This window comes from Mobula hypostoma, chromosome 8 (assembly GCF_963921235.1).
Source record: "Mobula hypostoma chromosome 8, sMobHyp1.1, whole genome shotgun sequence".
Classification (NCBI taxonomy): domain Eukaryota; kingdom Metazoa; phylum Chordata; class Chondrichthyes; order Myliobatiformes; family Myliobatidae; genus Mobula; species Mobula hypostoma.
In genome coordinates, this window is record NC_086104.1 from 56,432,359 (window position 1) to 56,449,659 (window position 17,301).

Here is a 17,301-nt window from a genome sequence, read left to right on the forward strand (position 1 = left end):
GCTGTTTGTAATAAATGTAAACGCAAATCTGGAATAGAAAATGAAAAATGTTTAGGTGCTTGATAAGGGTAGATGATTCCTTTAGCAGGGTCATCAAAATCCATGGCTTGAAATACGAATCAACTATTCAGCATTAGATAGAAAGAAAGTTGGAAATTTTTGGAGCAATCTGCTTAAGCGGGCAGAGTTGACAAGTCTAGCCATATGTTTGGATATCAAGGAGATTGAAGAATGTGGGATTGGTAGAGAAAGGTCAGTACTATTTCTTCCTATGTTCTTATTATGTTGATCTTCATCAATTCGTAGTTACAAAGTTGAAATTTTCAATGTTGGTGGTTAGTGTTTGAAGTGGGCTGTGATATCACTAGACTGATGGACCGGCATGGAGATGAGGTGAGAGAGGGAAAAGGGAATGGGGAGTTGTGAAAGGGGGGGGGTGCATTACCAGGCAGGCAAGGAGATACCGCTTCCATTTCACACACGTCTGCTCTTAGGTCATCCTCCCACCACCCTAGTAGTGATAGGGTTCCTCTTGTCCTCACCTACCATCCCACCAGCCTCCGTGTCCAGCCCACAATTTTCTGCAACTTCGACCATCGAGGATCCTGCCATCTGGGATCCCGCCACCAAGTGCATCTTCTCCCCCCACTGCCCACTTTCTGCTTTCCGCAGGGATCACTCCCTACACGCTTCCCTTGTCCATTCATCCCCCACCCCCCTCCCGATCTCCCTCCTAGCACTTATTCTTGCAAGTGGAACAAGTGCTACACCTACCCCTACACCACCGTCCTCACTACCATTCGGGCCCCAAACAGTCCTTCTAGGTGAGGTGACACTTCACTTGTGAGTCTGTTGGGGTCATGTGCTGTGTCCGGTGCTCTCAGTATGGCCTCCTGTATATCGGTGAGACCTGACGTAGATTAGGAGACCGCTTCGCCGAGCACTGGTGCTCCATCTACCCGAAGAAGCAGGATCTCCCAATGACCACCTATTTTAATTCCACTTCCCATTCCTATTCCGATATGGCAATCCATGGCCTCCCCTACTGTTGTGATAAACCACACTCAGGTTGGAGGAACGACACCTTCTATTCCCTCTGGGTAGCTACCAACCTGACAGCATGAACATCGATGTCTCAAACTTCTGTTATTGCCCCCTCCCCCTTCACCATTCTCCATCCCCTTTTCCCTCTTTCACCTTGTCTCCTTGCCTGCCCATCGCCTCTCTCTGGTGTTCCTCCCCCCTTTTCTTTCTTCCATGGTTGTTCTGTTTTCTGCTATCGGACTCCCCTTTCTCCAGCCAATTAACTTCCCAGCTCTTTACTTCATCCCTCCCCCTTCTGGTTTCACATATCACCTTGTGTTTCTCTCTCCCTTCCCCCATCTTTTGAATCTACTGCTTATCTTTTTTTCCTCCAATCCTGCCGAAGGGTCTCGGCCCAAAATGTCGACTGTACTTTTTTCCATAGGTGCTGCTGGGCCTGCTGAGTTCCTCCAGCATTTTGTGTGTGAAAAGTGAAGTTGCTGAAAATTAGAAGTAAAATCAGAAAATGCTGGAAATATTCCACAGGTCAGGCAGTTTCTGTGGAGACAGGGGGAAAAAGAAGTGATCATGTTTCAATAGATTTTTTACCCATACCTTTTGACTAATCTTAATTGATAAAACAAAGTACACTGAATCAGATTTATTATCACTGGCATATGTCATTAACAAATTTCACGGCACATGCCGGTGATGATAATTTTGATTCTGTCGTCAATGAGAAGACTGATCTTCAAGTATGTGTCTTGATAAATTTGCAATCCTCGCAGCTATACTATTTTTTTCTGCAACACACATCAAAGTTGCTGGCGAACACAGCAGGCCAGGCAGCATCTCTAGGAAGAGGTGCAGTCGACATTTCAGGCCGAGACCCTTCATCAGGACTAACTGAAGGAAGAGTGAGTAAGGGATTTGAAAGTTGGAGGGGGAGGGGGAGATCCAAAATGATAGGAGAAGACAGGAGGGGGAGGGATGGAGCCAAGAGCTGGACAGGTGATAGGCAAAAGTGATACGAGAGGATCATGGGACAGGAGGCCCAGGGAGAAAGACAAGGAGGTGGGGGGGGGGACCCAGAGGATGGGCAAGGGGTATATTCAGAGGGACAGAGGGAGAAAAAGGAGAGTGAGAGAAAGAATGTGTGTATAAAAATAAGTAACAGATGGAGTACGAGGGGGAGGTGGGGCATTAGTGGAAGTTAGAGAAGTCGATGTTCATGCCATCAGGTTGGAGGCTACCCAGACGGAATATAAGGTGTTGTTCCTCCAACCTGAGTGTGGCTTGATCTTTACAGTAGAGGAGGCCGTGGATAGACATGTCAGAATGGGAATGGGATGTGGAATTAAAATGTGTGGCCACTGGGAGATCTTGCTTTCTCTGGCGGACAGAGCGTAGATGTTCAGCAAAGCTGTCTCCCAGTCTGCGTTGGGTCTCGCCAGTATATAAAAGGCCACATCGGGAGCACCGGAGGCAGTATATCACCCCAGCAACTTTTATGTGTGTTGCTTGAATTTCCAGCATCTGCAGAATTCCTGTTGTTTCCTACTATTTTTTCTGAATATTTTTGTTGTTAAATTGGTTACAAAATCTTGTTAATTGTACATGTATTTTTGGGTAGAAAAATGCCAAGTAGTTACAATCTCAGTGTGATAGAGGCGTTTGCATTCAAATACTACACAAGTGGTCAAGAATGTCTATGTAATCAATGTAAAGATAAAGCAGCTGTTGTTCAAAGAGGAGTATTCATTGAAAATTAGAATGTGAGATTCAGCAAGGCACCATTAGATCTATGGAATGTAATAGTGCTTAGCCCTGGTATGAAGCAGCTTTCAGTTCCCAGGGAAGTGAAAATTTGTATCAATGTATTTAATGCTCCATATTTCTGTTTATTAAGTGGAGGTGAATCACTCATTAAATCTTTCCACATAGTGGGGAAATGACAATGTTGATAGTTCCTGACGAAGGGTCTCGGCCCGAAACATTGACTGTACCTCTTCCTAGAGGTGCTGCCTGGCCTGCTGCGTTCACCAGCAACTTTTATGTGTGTTGGTTGTAATGTTGATAGGTAATAGGTTTTCTATTGTAAAATCCTGTTGATACTATCTTCTTAGTGTTTCAGAAACCAGAATCAGATTTACGCTCATTGGCATATGCCATGAAATGTGGCAGCAGTACAGTACAGAACATAATGAACAGAGCAAGGCAGTGCAAATCTGAGGGTTCCATTCTAAAAAGCCCCAAAAAACAGAGAGATCTGGGCATTTGTATGTTGTCATAAACATGAGAAAATTTGCAGATGCTGGAAATCCAAAGCAACACACACAAATTGCTCGAGGAACTCAGGAGGCTAGGCAGCACCTACGGAAAAGAGTAAATAGTAAATGTTTCGGGCCGAGACCCTCATTAGGATTGGAAAGAAAGAGGAGAAGTCACAGTAAGAAGGGAGGGAGGGGCGGAAGAAGTGTAAGGGGATATATGTTGGGTGAAATTGGGAGAGGGGGAGAGGTGGAAGTAAAGAGCTGGGAAGTTGGTTGGTGAAAGAAACAAAGGACTGGAGAAAGGGGTATCTGATAGAGGATAGAAGACCATGGAAGAAAGGGAAGGAGGAGGAGCACCAGAGAGAGGTGTTGGGCGGGTAAGGAGATGAGGTGAGAGAGGGAAACAAGAATGGAGAATGGTGAAGGGGGGGGTGGGGAATTACTGGAAGTTCGAGAAATTGATGTTCATACCATTAGGTTGGAGGCTCCCCAGCCGGAATACAAGGTGTTGCACCTCCTTGATGTAGACCTACACCTCCTCTCTCACTACCATTCAGGGCCCCAAACAGTCCTTCCAGGTAGGGCAACATTTCATCTGAGAGTCTGTTGGGGGTATCTGCTGTATCTGGTGTTCCCAGCATGGCCTCTTGTATGTCAGTGAGATCCAACGGAGATTGGGAGACCATTTTGCTGAGCACCAACTCTGCCAGAAAAGTAGGAACTCCTGGTAGCCACCCATTTCATTTGTACTTCTCACTCCCATTCTGACATGTCCGTCCATGGTCTTATCTGCTGTTGCAATGATTTAATGATATGCATGTTGTTGACTTTTTTAAAGTTTTAAACAAAATGGTGATTGTAGGGGAGTAGCTTGATTAGTAGATGATCTTACACTTTAATAACTCTGGTTTATTTGTTTTAACAATTAAGGGAATATTTTATTTAATATAAGCAATGTAATCCAAATACTCGGGACGGGCTGTGAGTCAGAGATGCTGCATGGAAATGTTGTTTTGGCACATCAAATCGCAGTTGACTTGTCAGCTATCCATTTACGCTAATCCTACATTCGTCCTTTTTTTTTATTCTTCCCACATTTTTGTCAACATCCCCTTCATACTAGGGTCAGTTTATGGTGCCAATTAACTTTCCAACCAACCTCTGCTCAAGTTGCGGGAGGGACACCAAGAGAAAAGCCAAATAGTCGAGGAGAATGTGCAAGCTTCACATAGACAGCATAAGTCATCAGGGTTCACTCTGGCTCTGGTGCTGCGAGACAGCTGCTCTGCAAGCTGCATGATTTCATAGCCGGTGATGGTGGGTCTGCAAATCTTTTTTTAAAAAATGAAGGGCAAAGTGAGAAGGTTGTTTTTAAAAGGCATTTCACAATGTGTGATGCAGGATTCTTGTCAAGATTGAAGCTCCTGGAATAAAAGGGTCTTTCACAACATGGAAAGAAAATTGACTTTAGTCAGACTTAATGGACATGTACAGGAAGGTTCCCCAGTGGTTAATACGAAGGTTACTGCTTTTCTTAATATATTAATCCATTGGATTTGCGTGTAGAATGTGTAATTTCTAAATCTGCAGATGATGAAAAACTTGGGAAGTGTTGTTGACTGTCAGAAGGATAGCAGTAAACTTCAAAAAAAAACATAGATTTTCGAATGACAGACAAGATGAAATGATTTATTGGTATGAAACATGTTGCATTTGGTCAGAATAGCAAGAGGCCTTCTAAGCTTCAGGGTATAATTTTAAAAGAACTGCAGGAACAGAAAAACTGGCATATATGGAGATGGTTTCTTGAAACTAGCAAAAATGGTTGAGAAAGTGATTTTGACAGAAAGAACATGCAGGATCCTAAACATGGATGTAGAGTGAGAGAATAAGGAAGTCATAATGGGTCTTTATGAAGTGGTGATTTGGCCATAAGTAGTGTGTCTGTTTCTGGGCACCATGCTTTCAGAAATCTGTAAAAGCTTTGGGGTGGGGGGTGGCGGCAGAAGATATTTTTGGGATAAAGGATGTGGAATGCACTGCCAGGGGTAGTATTGGAGGCAGATTCATTATTTGATTCAAAGTGGATCTGGATAGGAATCTGAAGGGGGAAAATCCCATTCCCGCCCTTTGAGTGAGAGAACATGGGAGTGGGATTATTTGGATTGCTCCTTATATGGAGAATTGGACAGACTTCATATGTCAGTTATCCTCCCCCTTGTCTAAATGTTATGTAATTCTCTAAAATAAACAATATATGCATTTTGATTCTGCAGTTGAAAACACAGGAATTATCAGCATTCATAGTAATTCTGTTGTGAAACTGACTTTAATTTCAGGATTTAATTAATCAGTTTCAATTTCCACCCACCACCTACCAAATCCTGCCTTATCCCTCTCTCTCACTTCTATATGCTGCCCATAATCTCAGCCCTAATGAAGTGTCATGACTCAAATGTCAGCCATCCCAGCTTCAGATTCAACACCTGCAAATTTGTGTCTCCATCAATGTTAGGATTTCTGCACAATTTATGATATTCTAACATTGATCATTAACTGAATATGAAATCACAAATGCATTATCTTATGTAGTTTCCTAAATCATGTATTTTTCTCACAAATACCACAAAATGTATTTTTAAAATATTATTTCAGATTTTGCATTCATGTGTATCTAAATCTTTACTTCTTTGTTCTAACATGCTGAAAATATTAGATTAAATAGTTCATTCCTTGTTTGTTTACTGTGTTTGAGAGTTCTTTAATATTGTTCAGTTTATATAATATTATCACGGCCTTTCATTGAACTGGCAGCATCTAACATTGGAAAAATAGAAGCCAGTGATGGTGCTGATCTTCAAGGCAGCTTACTTTAAGTCTTGACAAGTGTAATAGCTTCAATGCTGATGATAAAGTCCATGTCTTGAACCTATGGTTTTAAAAGTAGTACATGAAACTATAAAAGCAGGCAAACTACTAAATCATTCATACCATGGCATCAAAAAGTTTACATGAATACTACCAGTGATGAGGAACTTGGTTATGAGGTGAAACTGGGGTTGATCGCTTCAGAGCAGGGAAGTTTAAGAGTGGTGCTGATAAATGGTCTTGAAGGGTTGTGGTGAAGTTGGTTTACAGTGGCAGACTAGCTGATAATTCTGCAATTATTTTTCATTTGAGGTATGGAAAATTTCTGTCAATTTATGTTGCTTCATTTGTGAAAGAAGTATTTTAAATTAAAGAGATCAGTTTAATTTTAATTTTTAAAAAAATTTTAAGTGGACGGGGTTGCTTGAAAATCCACAGAATCACAGTGAAAACCTTCTTTGAGTTTGCTCTTTGTAAAATGAATGACTTGAATTGAACTGACTTTATTTCTTTCATAAATGTGCAATGTGCAATCATAGTAATTTATAATTATAGTAAATAGAGCAGTCAATGTAATATAGAGTACACTCAAATCGGCGTGAGTTCATCAGCCTGATGGCCTGGTGGAAGAAGCTGTCCCGGAGCCTGTTGGCCCTGGCTTTTATGCTCCGGCACCGCTTCCGGGATGGTAGCAGCTGGAATAGATTGTGTTGGGATTGCCTGGGTCCCCAGTGATCCTTTGGGCCCTTTTTACACACCTGTCCTTGTAAATGTCCTCCTTAATCATGGCAAGTTCACATCTACAGATGTGCTGGGCTGTCCGCACCACTCTCTGCAGAGTCCTGCGATAGAGGAGATACAGTTCCCATATCTTGCTGGATGGTTGAAACATCTTTCTACCTGTTCAGCATTTTCAAGCATTCAAATAACTGATATCAATTATAACCATTGAGTTCCATTCTAACAGAGGTAACTTTAAAATTAAGAAACTATTTCTGCTGCAAATCGGGTCACAGTTCTTCACCAGGTATGTCAATTTAGAGCAATATTAAATAAAGTTTGGGCAAAAGCAGGTCATGTTCAGATTATATTACTAGCTTGATGCATTGTATTTCTTATTTTCATAATGAACACTAGACCAAGGTGTTTTTGAAAATGCATCAATAGCTATTCATTTACCAGGCTTCCCATTCCTATTAAGCTAGCTGTTGGGCATATGTGTAGATATACTCATGCCTTATAATCAGAATCGGGTCATTATCTCTGACCTACATTGTGAAGTTTGTTGTTTTGCGGCAGCAGTCAAGTGCAATACATGAAATAAAAACAAAATAAATGGTGCAAAAAGAGAACAAAATAGTGGGGTAGTGTTCATGGACCGTTCACAAATCTGATGGCAAAGCTGTTTCTAAAACAGTACTCATAATTTTGGTGCTCTTAATAACTCATTATGCACACCATGCAGAATAATGAGCAGTTGTTAAAATATTGTTGCAATGCCTGGTTATATAGTATGTAGTGCACTGGTAAAAGAGCTTAATTAATCAAAATAAACTTTATTTATGATAAAAAGTAAATACAAGAATAAATAGTGGAAAATCTTAACACACAGCTAATACATTGACTTATCTTATTAAAACCTATAGCACCATTGCCAGTCATTTGGTCCACTGGGGTGCAATATTTAAGGGACTTCCTCACCCAGCTTAGCCGTTCCCTGGGGTTGATCGGTTCTTGATTAGTGAGAGCATCAAAGGTTACAGGGAAAGGGTAGGAGAGTGGGGTTGAGAGGGATAATAAATTATCTACGATGGAATGGCAGAGCAGATTTGATGGACCGAATTGTCTAATCCTGTTCCTTTGTTTCATGGTTTTAACACTAGTCTGTGATCCCTCCTCCCTGAGCCCTTACATTGGCTACACTAAGCTTCAGTGTATCCCTCAGAAACCATAGAAAAACTACAGCACAGAAACAGGCCTTTTGTCCCTTCTTGGCTGTGCCGAACCATTTTCTGCCTAGTCCCACTGACCTGCACACGGACCATATCCCTCCATACACCTCCCATCCATGTATCTGTCCAATTTATTCTTAAATGTTAAAAAAAGAACCCGCATTTACCACCTTGTCTGGCAGCTCATTCCATACTCCCACCACTCTCTGTGTGAAGAAGCCCCCCCCCCATGTTCCCTTTAAATTTTCCCCCCCTCACCCTTAACCCATGTCCTCTGGTTTTTTTCTCCCCTTGCCTCGGTGGAAAAAGCCTGCTTGCATTCACTCTATCTAAACCCATCATAATTTTATATACCTCTATCAAATCTCCCCTCATTCTTCTACGCTCCAAGGAATAAAGTCCTAACCTATTCAATCTTTCTCTGTAACTGAGTTTCTCAAGTCCCGGCAACATCCTTGTAAACCTTCTCTGCACTCTTTCAGCCTTATTAATATCCTTCCTGTAATTTGGTGACCAAAACTGAACACAACACTCGAGATTCGGCCTCACCAATGCCTTATACAACCTCATCATAACGTTCCAGCTCTTATACTCAATACTTTGATTAATAAAGGCCAATGTACTTTACGACCCTATCTACCTGTGACGCCACTTTTAGGGAATTTTGTATCTGTATTCCCAGATCCCTCTGTTCTACTCCACTCCTCACTGCCTTACCATTTACCCTGTATGTTCTACCTTGGTTTGTCCTTCCAAAGTGCAATACCTCACACTTGTCTGTATTAAACTCCCATCTGCCATTTTTCAGCCCAGTTTTCCAGCTGGTCCAAGTCCCTCAGCATGTACTTCCCTAAGGACATCCTGCTCTGCTGGGAGACCACCAAGTTCCGGCAGACGAAAGAGTGTTTTTCACCGAGTTGGTGATCTTCCAGCAGCAGCTGATGTCAGTCTCTGTGTGTCCCTGGGAACAGCCCCAGTAGATCAGAGAGTCCTCTGTTATGCAGCTGCTCAGCATGAACCATGACAAGGACCCTTGTATCTTTCTTCACACCCTTTTCGCAGATCCACAGCTCACAAAAAGGTGAGTAAATAAAGCTCTTTCTTTGGTTATAAATTAAAAATAAAGATCTTTTAGTCATGGAAATGGAAGATAGTTTCTCTTTCAAAGTGGCAAATATGGTTTTGCAGTTAATGAGTCATCTTGACTATCCCCCTTGTCCATCTGATATGAAACCTGTGTGGGAGAGTTTTTAAAAGTGGAGAAGCCATTGCACTGGGGCAGTTCTAATCTCTCAACCTCAGAATTCTGGGGTCTGTCTTGGTTTCAGCGGATGACCATGACGTTTTCTATGCCTTGTCATGCTCTTCGTTCCCCACAGAGCGTTGCAGTACTTCCTAACCGTTTGATCTTGCTGTAGATCTCATCTGCCTGGTCCACTGGAGCGGACTTCACATACGAGGACAGGCATGTTCCTGTCTCAGTGTGGTATGAAGCCCTCCAGCTGCCCTCAACCTGGTTTAACCCCCGTTGAAGTGGTGTACAAGGGTGTGCAGCTGTTGCACGCAAACAGCTACTTGGAGCCACAGGTGAGAGCTGAGTGCCTAGTGAACTGTCTCAGAATGGGCACAACAAGCCCCTTCACCACAGGTGCTACCCTCCCTGGACCCCCATACACCCCCTCCCTCTTGTTTGTACATAACAGTACTTGGGAGAAGAGCAAATGAGCTAAGTTCACTATGTATCCAGGGAAACCAATTTACCTAAGAGAGCAATTTTTATTTCATTAAGTTCACAAATGTTTCTGCAATCATTCATGCTAGACTTATAGTTACTTGCCATTGTCATTATTGTAAATGTTCACTATTTTTAATAAATGGTACTTAAAACTAATAAAGAGTATAGAGTATGGTCAGGAATTCTTCAGATTACTAACTGAGAAAACTAACTGTACCATTTCAAAGCTCAAAGTAAATTTACTATCAAAGTACTAGATGTCACCATTTACAACTCTGAGATTCATTTTCTTGTAGGTAGTCACATTAAATACAAGAAACGCAATAGAGTCAATGGAAGACTGCACCCAACAGGACGGACAACAACCAATATGCAAATACAAAAAGAGAAAAAATAAATAAATACGCCATACATATGGAGAACGTGAGATGAAGAGTCCTTGAAAGTGAGTCCATAGGTTGTATTAACAGTTCGGTGATGGGACAAGTGAAGTTACCCCACTGGTTCGAGAGCCTGATGGCTGAGGGTTAGTAACTGTTACAGGTCCTGAGGCTCCTGTACTACTATCCTGATGGCAGCAGCGAGAGGAGAGCATGGCCTGGATGGTGAGAGTCATTGATGGATGCTGCTTTCCTACAACAGTGCTCTGTGTGAACTGTTCAATGGCAGGGAGGGTTTTACCCTGTGATGGACTGGGCTGTATCCATTGCTTTTTTTTGTAGATTTTCCATACAAGTGCTTTGGTGTTTCCAGACCAGGCTGTGATGCAACCAGTCATCGCACATCTATTTTCATTGTAATGAAATTTCAGTTTCTGTTCCAGGTTTTGTAGGCAAAGTTCATATTTTTCCAGACACTTGAAATTTATCTCTAGTTTGAAGGCTGCTTGTGAAGATGGTAAAGTTTTCCAATGTATTACCTCTTGTCAAAAGTTTTCACTGCCCTGCATCTGTATTAAACAATTTTGCTGTGCCTCAACCTGCTGCATAAAATGTGCTTTTTTTTTACTAGAAAGTAGAAAATATGTATTTTGAGGTTAACTGTGGTGATCTAGGGTTGTTGTGCTTCAAAGTACATTTATTATCAAAGTACGTATGCAGAATACAACCCTGAGATTTGTCTTCCTGCAGGCAGCCAGAAAACAAAGGAACCCATTCAAAGAAAATATCAAGTGCCAAAAGCGCAAAAAAAAAAGAACAAATTATGCAAATAGCAAACAATGAGCAAATAACACACAGTATATTAACCATCTAACTACAGAGTCCTTGAAATAGTCTCGGAATATTCAGTGTAGTTCAGTTCATTTCAATTGAGCACTGTGACATTTGTTGACTGCACGCCACAGAGCCAGTCTCTGTCAGAGTGCCCAAATCAAATCACACAACGTAGCAATAAGAAAAGGTGTAACCAGAAACACACATAAAGTGAACTGCAGAGTCCTCTGAAGACAAATCCAATCCATAAACCATGTCGGTCAAACCTTGCCCAAGACTTCTGCATCTTCCTCCAGCAGTAGCGAGGGAGAGGGAGACCAGGTCAAATTCAGGCAGACAGTGCTGGACAATAACATGATGGCGCAGATCAATAATAAATGGTAAAATCTTGAAAGAAATTATTAAAAAATATTGAATTGACTTTATTTCTTACATTCTTCACATATATGAGGAATACAAATCTTTACATTTTGTCTCCATCTAAATGTACAATCATAGTAATTTACAATAATCTATTATAAATAGAACAGTCAATGTAATATAGAAATACGCTCAAATCAGTCTGATAGCCTGGTGGAAGAAGCTATCCTGGAGCCTGTTGGTCCTGGCTTTTATGCTGCGGTACAGTTTCCTGGATGGTAGCAGCTGTGGTTGGGGTGACTCGGGTCCCCAGTGATCCTCCAGTCTTTTTTCATATCTGTCTTTGTAAATGTCCTGAATCATGAGAAGTTCACAACTACAGATGCGCTGGGCTGTCCGCACCACTCTCTGCAGAATCCTGCGATTAAGGGAGGTACAGTTCCCTTACCAGGCAGTGATGCGGCCAGTCAGGATGCTCTCAATTGTGCCCCTATAGAAAGTTCTTAGGATTTGGGGGCCATATCAAGCTTCCTCAACCGTCTGAGGTGAAAGAGGTGCCGTTGTGCCTTTTTCACCACACAGCTGGTGTGTACAGACCATGTGAGGTCCTCAGTAATGTTTACCCTCTCAACCCCAGATCCATTGATGTCAATAGGGGTTAGCCTGTCTCCATTCTTCTTGTAATCCACAACCAGCTCCTTTGTTCTTGTGACATTGAGGGACGTTGTTTTCTTGACACCACTGTGTCAGACAGAGAGATGGCTTCTTCCCTGTAGGCCACCTCGTTATTGTTTGAGATTAGGCCAATCAATGAAGTGAGGTCGGCAAATTTAATTAGCAGGTTAGAGATGTGGGTGGTGGCACAGTCATGGATATACAGGGAGTAAAGGAGGGGACTTAGTACACAGCCCTGAGGGGCTCCTGTGTTGAGTCAGAGGGGTGGAGGTGAGGGAGCCCACTCTTACCATCTGCTGCCGATCTGACAGGAAATCCAGGATCCAGCTGCACAAGTCAGGGTCAAGGCCGAGGTCTCTGAGCTTTCTGTCAAGCCTGGATGGAATTATGGTGTTGAATGCTGAATTGTAGTCCAAGAACAGCATTCTCACATATGGATCTTTCTTCTCTAGAGGTGGAAGGATAGTGTGTAGAGCAATGGCTGTTGCATCATCTGTCAATCGATTGTGTCGGTAGGCAAATTGTAAGGGGTCCAGTTTGGATGGTAACAAGCTGCAGATGTAGTCCTTGACCATCCCCTCAAAGCATTTGCTTATTATTGAGGTGAGTGCGACAGGACATCAGCCCTTCAGGCATGTTGCCTTGGTCTTTTTTGGTACAGGGACAATGGTGGATAATTTAAAGCAGGAGGACACTCTACACCGGGAGTGTAAAAATGTCTGTAAACACATGTCAGTTGTGCTGCACACATCCTGAGTACTCTCCCTGGAATGACGCTCGGTCCCACAGCCTTGTGACTGTCCACTCGTTGGAAACGTCTGTGTACCTCAGCCTCAGAGATGACCAGGTTGCAGGTTGTAGGGGTGGCTTTCCTCAGAGGCTCAGAGTTAGCAACATCGAACAGAGCGTAAAAACGATCGAGCTCATCTGGGAGAGAGGCCGTAATGTTGGCGGCACCACTACATTTGGCTTTGAAGTCTGTGATAGTATGCAACTCTTGCCACAAGCCGTGTGCTATTCATTGTGAATGTTCGACTCAATCTTGTATTGTTTCACAGCCTTGATAGCTTTGTGCAGATCATAGCTGCTTTTCTTGAGCTTCTGCTGATTGCCAGCAGCTTAAGCTCTGTGTAGCATGGTAAGTGCTGCTCGCACGGAACTATTGATTTAGGGTTTCTCGTTTGGGAAGACCCTGACTGACTTCGGGGGGACAAGATCGTCAATACACTTCTGGATGAAGCACGTGACTCCATCCGTGAACTCGGGGACACCCTCATCATGGAAGACATTCCGGTGGCATTCGTCAAAGCAGTACTGCAGCACGGAGACTGATTGGTTGGACAAACAGTGGATGGCTCTAACTATGGCCATCTCTTGTTTCAACTTCTGCCTGTACGTCGGCAAAAGCAGGATCAAAGAGTGATCTGATTTTCCAAAAGCTGGGTGAAGGAGAGCTTTGTAAGTGTTGCAGAAGGGAATGTAGCAGTAGTTGTGTGTTAACTCCAAGAGTGCTCACCTGGATGTGCTGACAAACTTTGGAAAGACTTTCGTCAGCGATGCTCGATTAAAGTCACTGGTGACAATGAAGACACCCTCTGGGTTTGTAGTCTCCACCATGCTGATGGTCCTGTACAGTTCCTTGAGAACCAGGTCAGTATCAGCCTGCGCTGTGATGATAACAGCCATGAACTCCCTAGGCAGCCAGTAGGGTCTGCACAGCAGCACCAGGTATTCCAGGTCTGGGGAACAAAAGGATTTGAGGGCATGCACATTCTGGGGTTCACACCAAGCATTGTTGACCATGAAGCATACCACTCCTCCTTAGAAAATTGGCTGGCTAATACAGGCAAGTGAAATGGATCTTTTCTGTAACTGGCAGGATGGAGTGAGTGAGTGGTGTTCCACATCTATACTGCGGCCTTGTCATAATTCAAGCCAGTGGTGGTTGAAAGTATGGTGGTTAAAATTGTTAATGACATAACAAGAACGTAAGCTGTGAAGAGAAAATAAGGAGGCTGCAAAAGTATATAAATAGATTAAGGGAATGGGCAAAATCCAGCAAGTGGGATATAGTGTGGGAAAATGCGAGTTTGACCATTTTGGCAAGGCAGTATGATATAGCATATGCTAAATAGTACAGAACTACCAATAGTTGACAGTACTTCACTTATTGTGTCAGATTGACTTGATGAGAAACAGATCACTTCTCTATGATTAGTGTACCCCCACATTATCAAGGGGTTTTGTTTCAAGAAAACTGTGTTGGCATTTCCTATAACGTGAACTACCTTTTACTCTCTGTTGAATCCTGTAGTATAAGTGGAGATATGGCAAGAGAATTTTGATTAAGTTATTGGTTGAAGAGTAAGGGTTGTTGTTTTAATTAACTAAAAATGGTGTTAGGTTATTTGGTAAAGAACATTGTACAAGTATCAATAGAAGGTATTGTCCCCTTGGTTTCTAAAGCATTTGTTTTAAGTGGCCTCCCACTGAGCCAGCAGCCAGCAATCATTGTCCTTGATAAACTAGTTCAGCCCTCCATTTTGTTTTTGTTTTTTTTCTCCCCCTACTTAAGAGTATGTTTTTTATTCTGTATCTTGAATTTTCTTTGCTAGTGATTTGTGAATTCTGTAAAGGCAAATTTCTGTCAAATAAACACTGTATTCTGGAGTACACTGCACTCCTAATCTCTCCCTCAACCCTGCCCATCTGAATTGGATTGGTTTAAATAGGTATGTTTATTATTGTCACATGGACCATAATATGGTTTGCATGCCATTCACACAGATCATTTAATCGCTTCACTGCATTGAGGTAGTGCATGGGGGAAATAAAAACAATGCAGAATACAGAGAATACAGCAGACAGTCAATCAGGTGCAGGACCGTAGTGAGGTAGATAGTATTGGCAGACATCCAACTTGTAATATTAGGGGTTCAATAGTCCAATAACAGCCGGATAGAAGATTGTTTTTCGAATAGCTGTAGAACCTATTCAAAATTATGCCCTGGAAACTGCAATTATGTAATTTCAGAAAAATAATCTTTATTTGGAAGTTATCAATCCACATAGTCACATAGGGACACATTTATTAGGAGCAGGGCCAGTCGACGTGGCATCTTGAAACTCTGCAGGCATTCAGTAAGAACATGGCTGATCTAAGGATAAACTCAACTCCACATTCCTTCTTGCCACTCTGAGAACTCATTGTCCTTGTGTTCCGAAACATTAGATGATTATCATAAAATCTTGATGATGAAACAAACTGATCAGTTTTGAGAATCTGGATTGGGCGGGGTCACTGTTTAAAAAGAAATGTTCACCATTTAAAACAGAGATGAGGTACAATTCTTTCTGTTTGAGAGTTAAGTATTTTCCTCAAAGCAAGGTGAAGCAGTATTTAAATATTCAGAGCTAGAAAGATGCTTCAGGAGCATTGAAGGTGAAAGGTCACAGGAGATGGGTGGGAATGTAGAACTGAGTTATATTGAGATTGATATTAATCTGCTTGAATGACAGAGGAGGTTCAAGGTCTCAAGTTGCCTTCACTTCCAATTCATTTATTTATATGTGACAAAGCTGTTTCAGAAAATTCATAGCTTTACTGCATTTTTCAGTGTGGATGAGAAGAAATTTTGCAGGTATTTCTTGAGGTGGGGTGGACAAAGCAGAAACAATCATGGAGAGCTAAGCTGATTTTTCATAAATTGAATTAATCTAATGGTATGAATGTTTCAAAAATATTGATACCTGGGAAGCCCATAATCATTCAGCATGTATGAAGATTTGCTCATCTGGGCACTTTGAGGTATCTGATATATAAGAGTGAATATTTTTTTAAAATTTGGTGCTCCTCCTTGCTGTTGGAATGGAATATCTCGGCCTTGACTTTGTTTTGATAATCTGTTTGGAACTGGCACCTCACTCTTAAGTGTTTTCTCAGATACGTCCTTTTAGAAATTTAATCTATCATTGCACAATACCCCACACTATACCCCTTGCCCATCCTCTGGGCTTTTCCCCCCTCCCCCTTTTCTTTCTCCCTAAGCCTCCTGTCCCATGACCCTGTCGTATCCCTTTTGCCAATCAACTGTCCAGCTCTTGGCTCCATCCCTCCTCCTCCTGTCTTCTCCTATCATTTCGGATCTCCCCTTCCCCCCTCCCACTTTCAAATCTCTTACTAGCTCTTCTTTCAGTTTGTCCTGACGAAGGGTCTCGGCCCGCAACGTCGACTGTACCTCTTCCTAGAGGTGCTGCCTGGCCTGCTGCGTTCACCAGCAACTTTTATTTGTGTTGATTGTACAACTCAATTTTATTTGTTGAAACAAAACTTAATACCAATTTTGATTGCCTTCTGCAAAATGGAAAAGAGCATTGCATCCAGTGTTACTTTTAGCCTAAAGCATTGCAGTGTCTTGAACTTCTGGTTCGTTGAAAATATTGTTGTTAAGCAGTGGCAAAATTGTTTTGGAGCAATTACTCCTTTAGAGTTATCAGATAATGTTTAGATTTTTTTTTAAAAAAGCTCCAGAGTAGGTATGTATTGAATTCCTATCTAAACTGTTACAAAAGACATGTTTATTGTTGTTGGAATTGTTTATTTGACCTTTTGAGTTTGAGTATAAAGCACAGAAGAATTGTAAAAGAGTAACTGTGGAAGTGCTAAGGTACAATATCAGCATTAGGAAAGCTGTGCCACATCTTTATGATTTACTGCTTGGCATGACAGCTATGAATGAAATCATGGGCATGCCTCATAAGGTGCTTTTGAATTAATAATCAGAATCTGTTTCCTGAGTGATTATGGATTAAGGCTTCAGATCCTATGTTATCTTTGGCTTTTTATTGTGGCATTTGCCATCTGCTACTAATCTGCACCCCAAGCAGAATGCCTGGAATACTTCATATACTTGATTAATTTGTATGTGAGGACTGAAGTTATTTACAGCTGTTACTAGCTTTCCTTTACTGCATCATACAGAATCAATTGACATGCAATGCAAAATATTTCATGTATTCTTTTGTCCTGATGATTGTGAGAATTAATTCAAAGTCTTACCTGATTACCAGAAAAATGATATTTTGTGACAATTTGCTCAACTCTCGTGTTTCATCATCACAGATGATGAAAACAAAAACTCTTGTTACATGCCAATAAGACAGAAAAATATTAGTTCTATTAAGTGGAATGGTTACTTCAG

At 41.8% G+C, this 17,301-nt stretch overlaps 1 protein-coding gene across 2 annotated transcripts in view; it reads left to right on the forward strand.

The window, feature by feature from the left end:
* sptbn1 (spectrin, beta, non-erythrocytic 1) overlaps nucleotides 1-17,301 on the forward strand; it is a 308,382-nt gene that overhangs the window by 33,675 nt on the left and 257,406 nt on the right. The window contains exon 1 of one of the 2 annotated variants that reach the window (XM_063055881.1): nucleotides 10,278-10,296. The exons of the other annotated variant lie outside the window; for it this stretch is intronic. The gene's annotated coding sequence lies outside the window, so the exon portion shown is untranslated. Of the gene's footprint in view, nucleotides 1-10,277; nucleotides 10,297-17,301 lie in introns of those variants that run through there. 2 annotated transcript variants of the gene reach the window in all.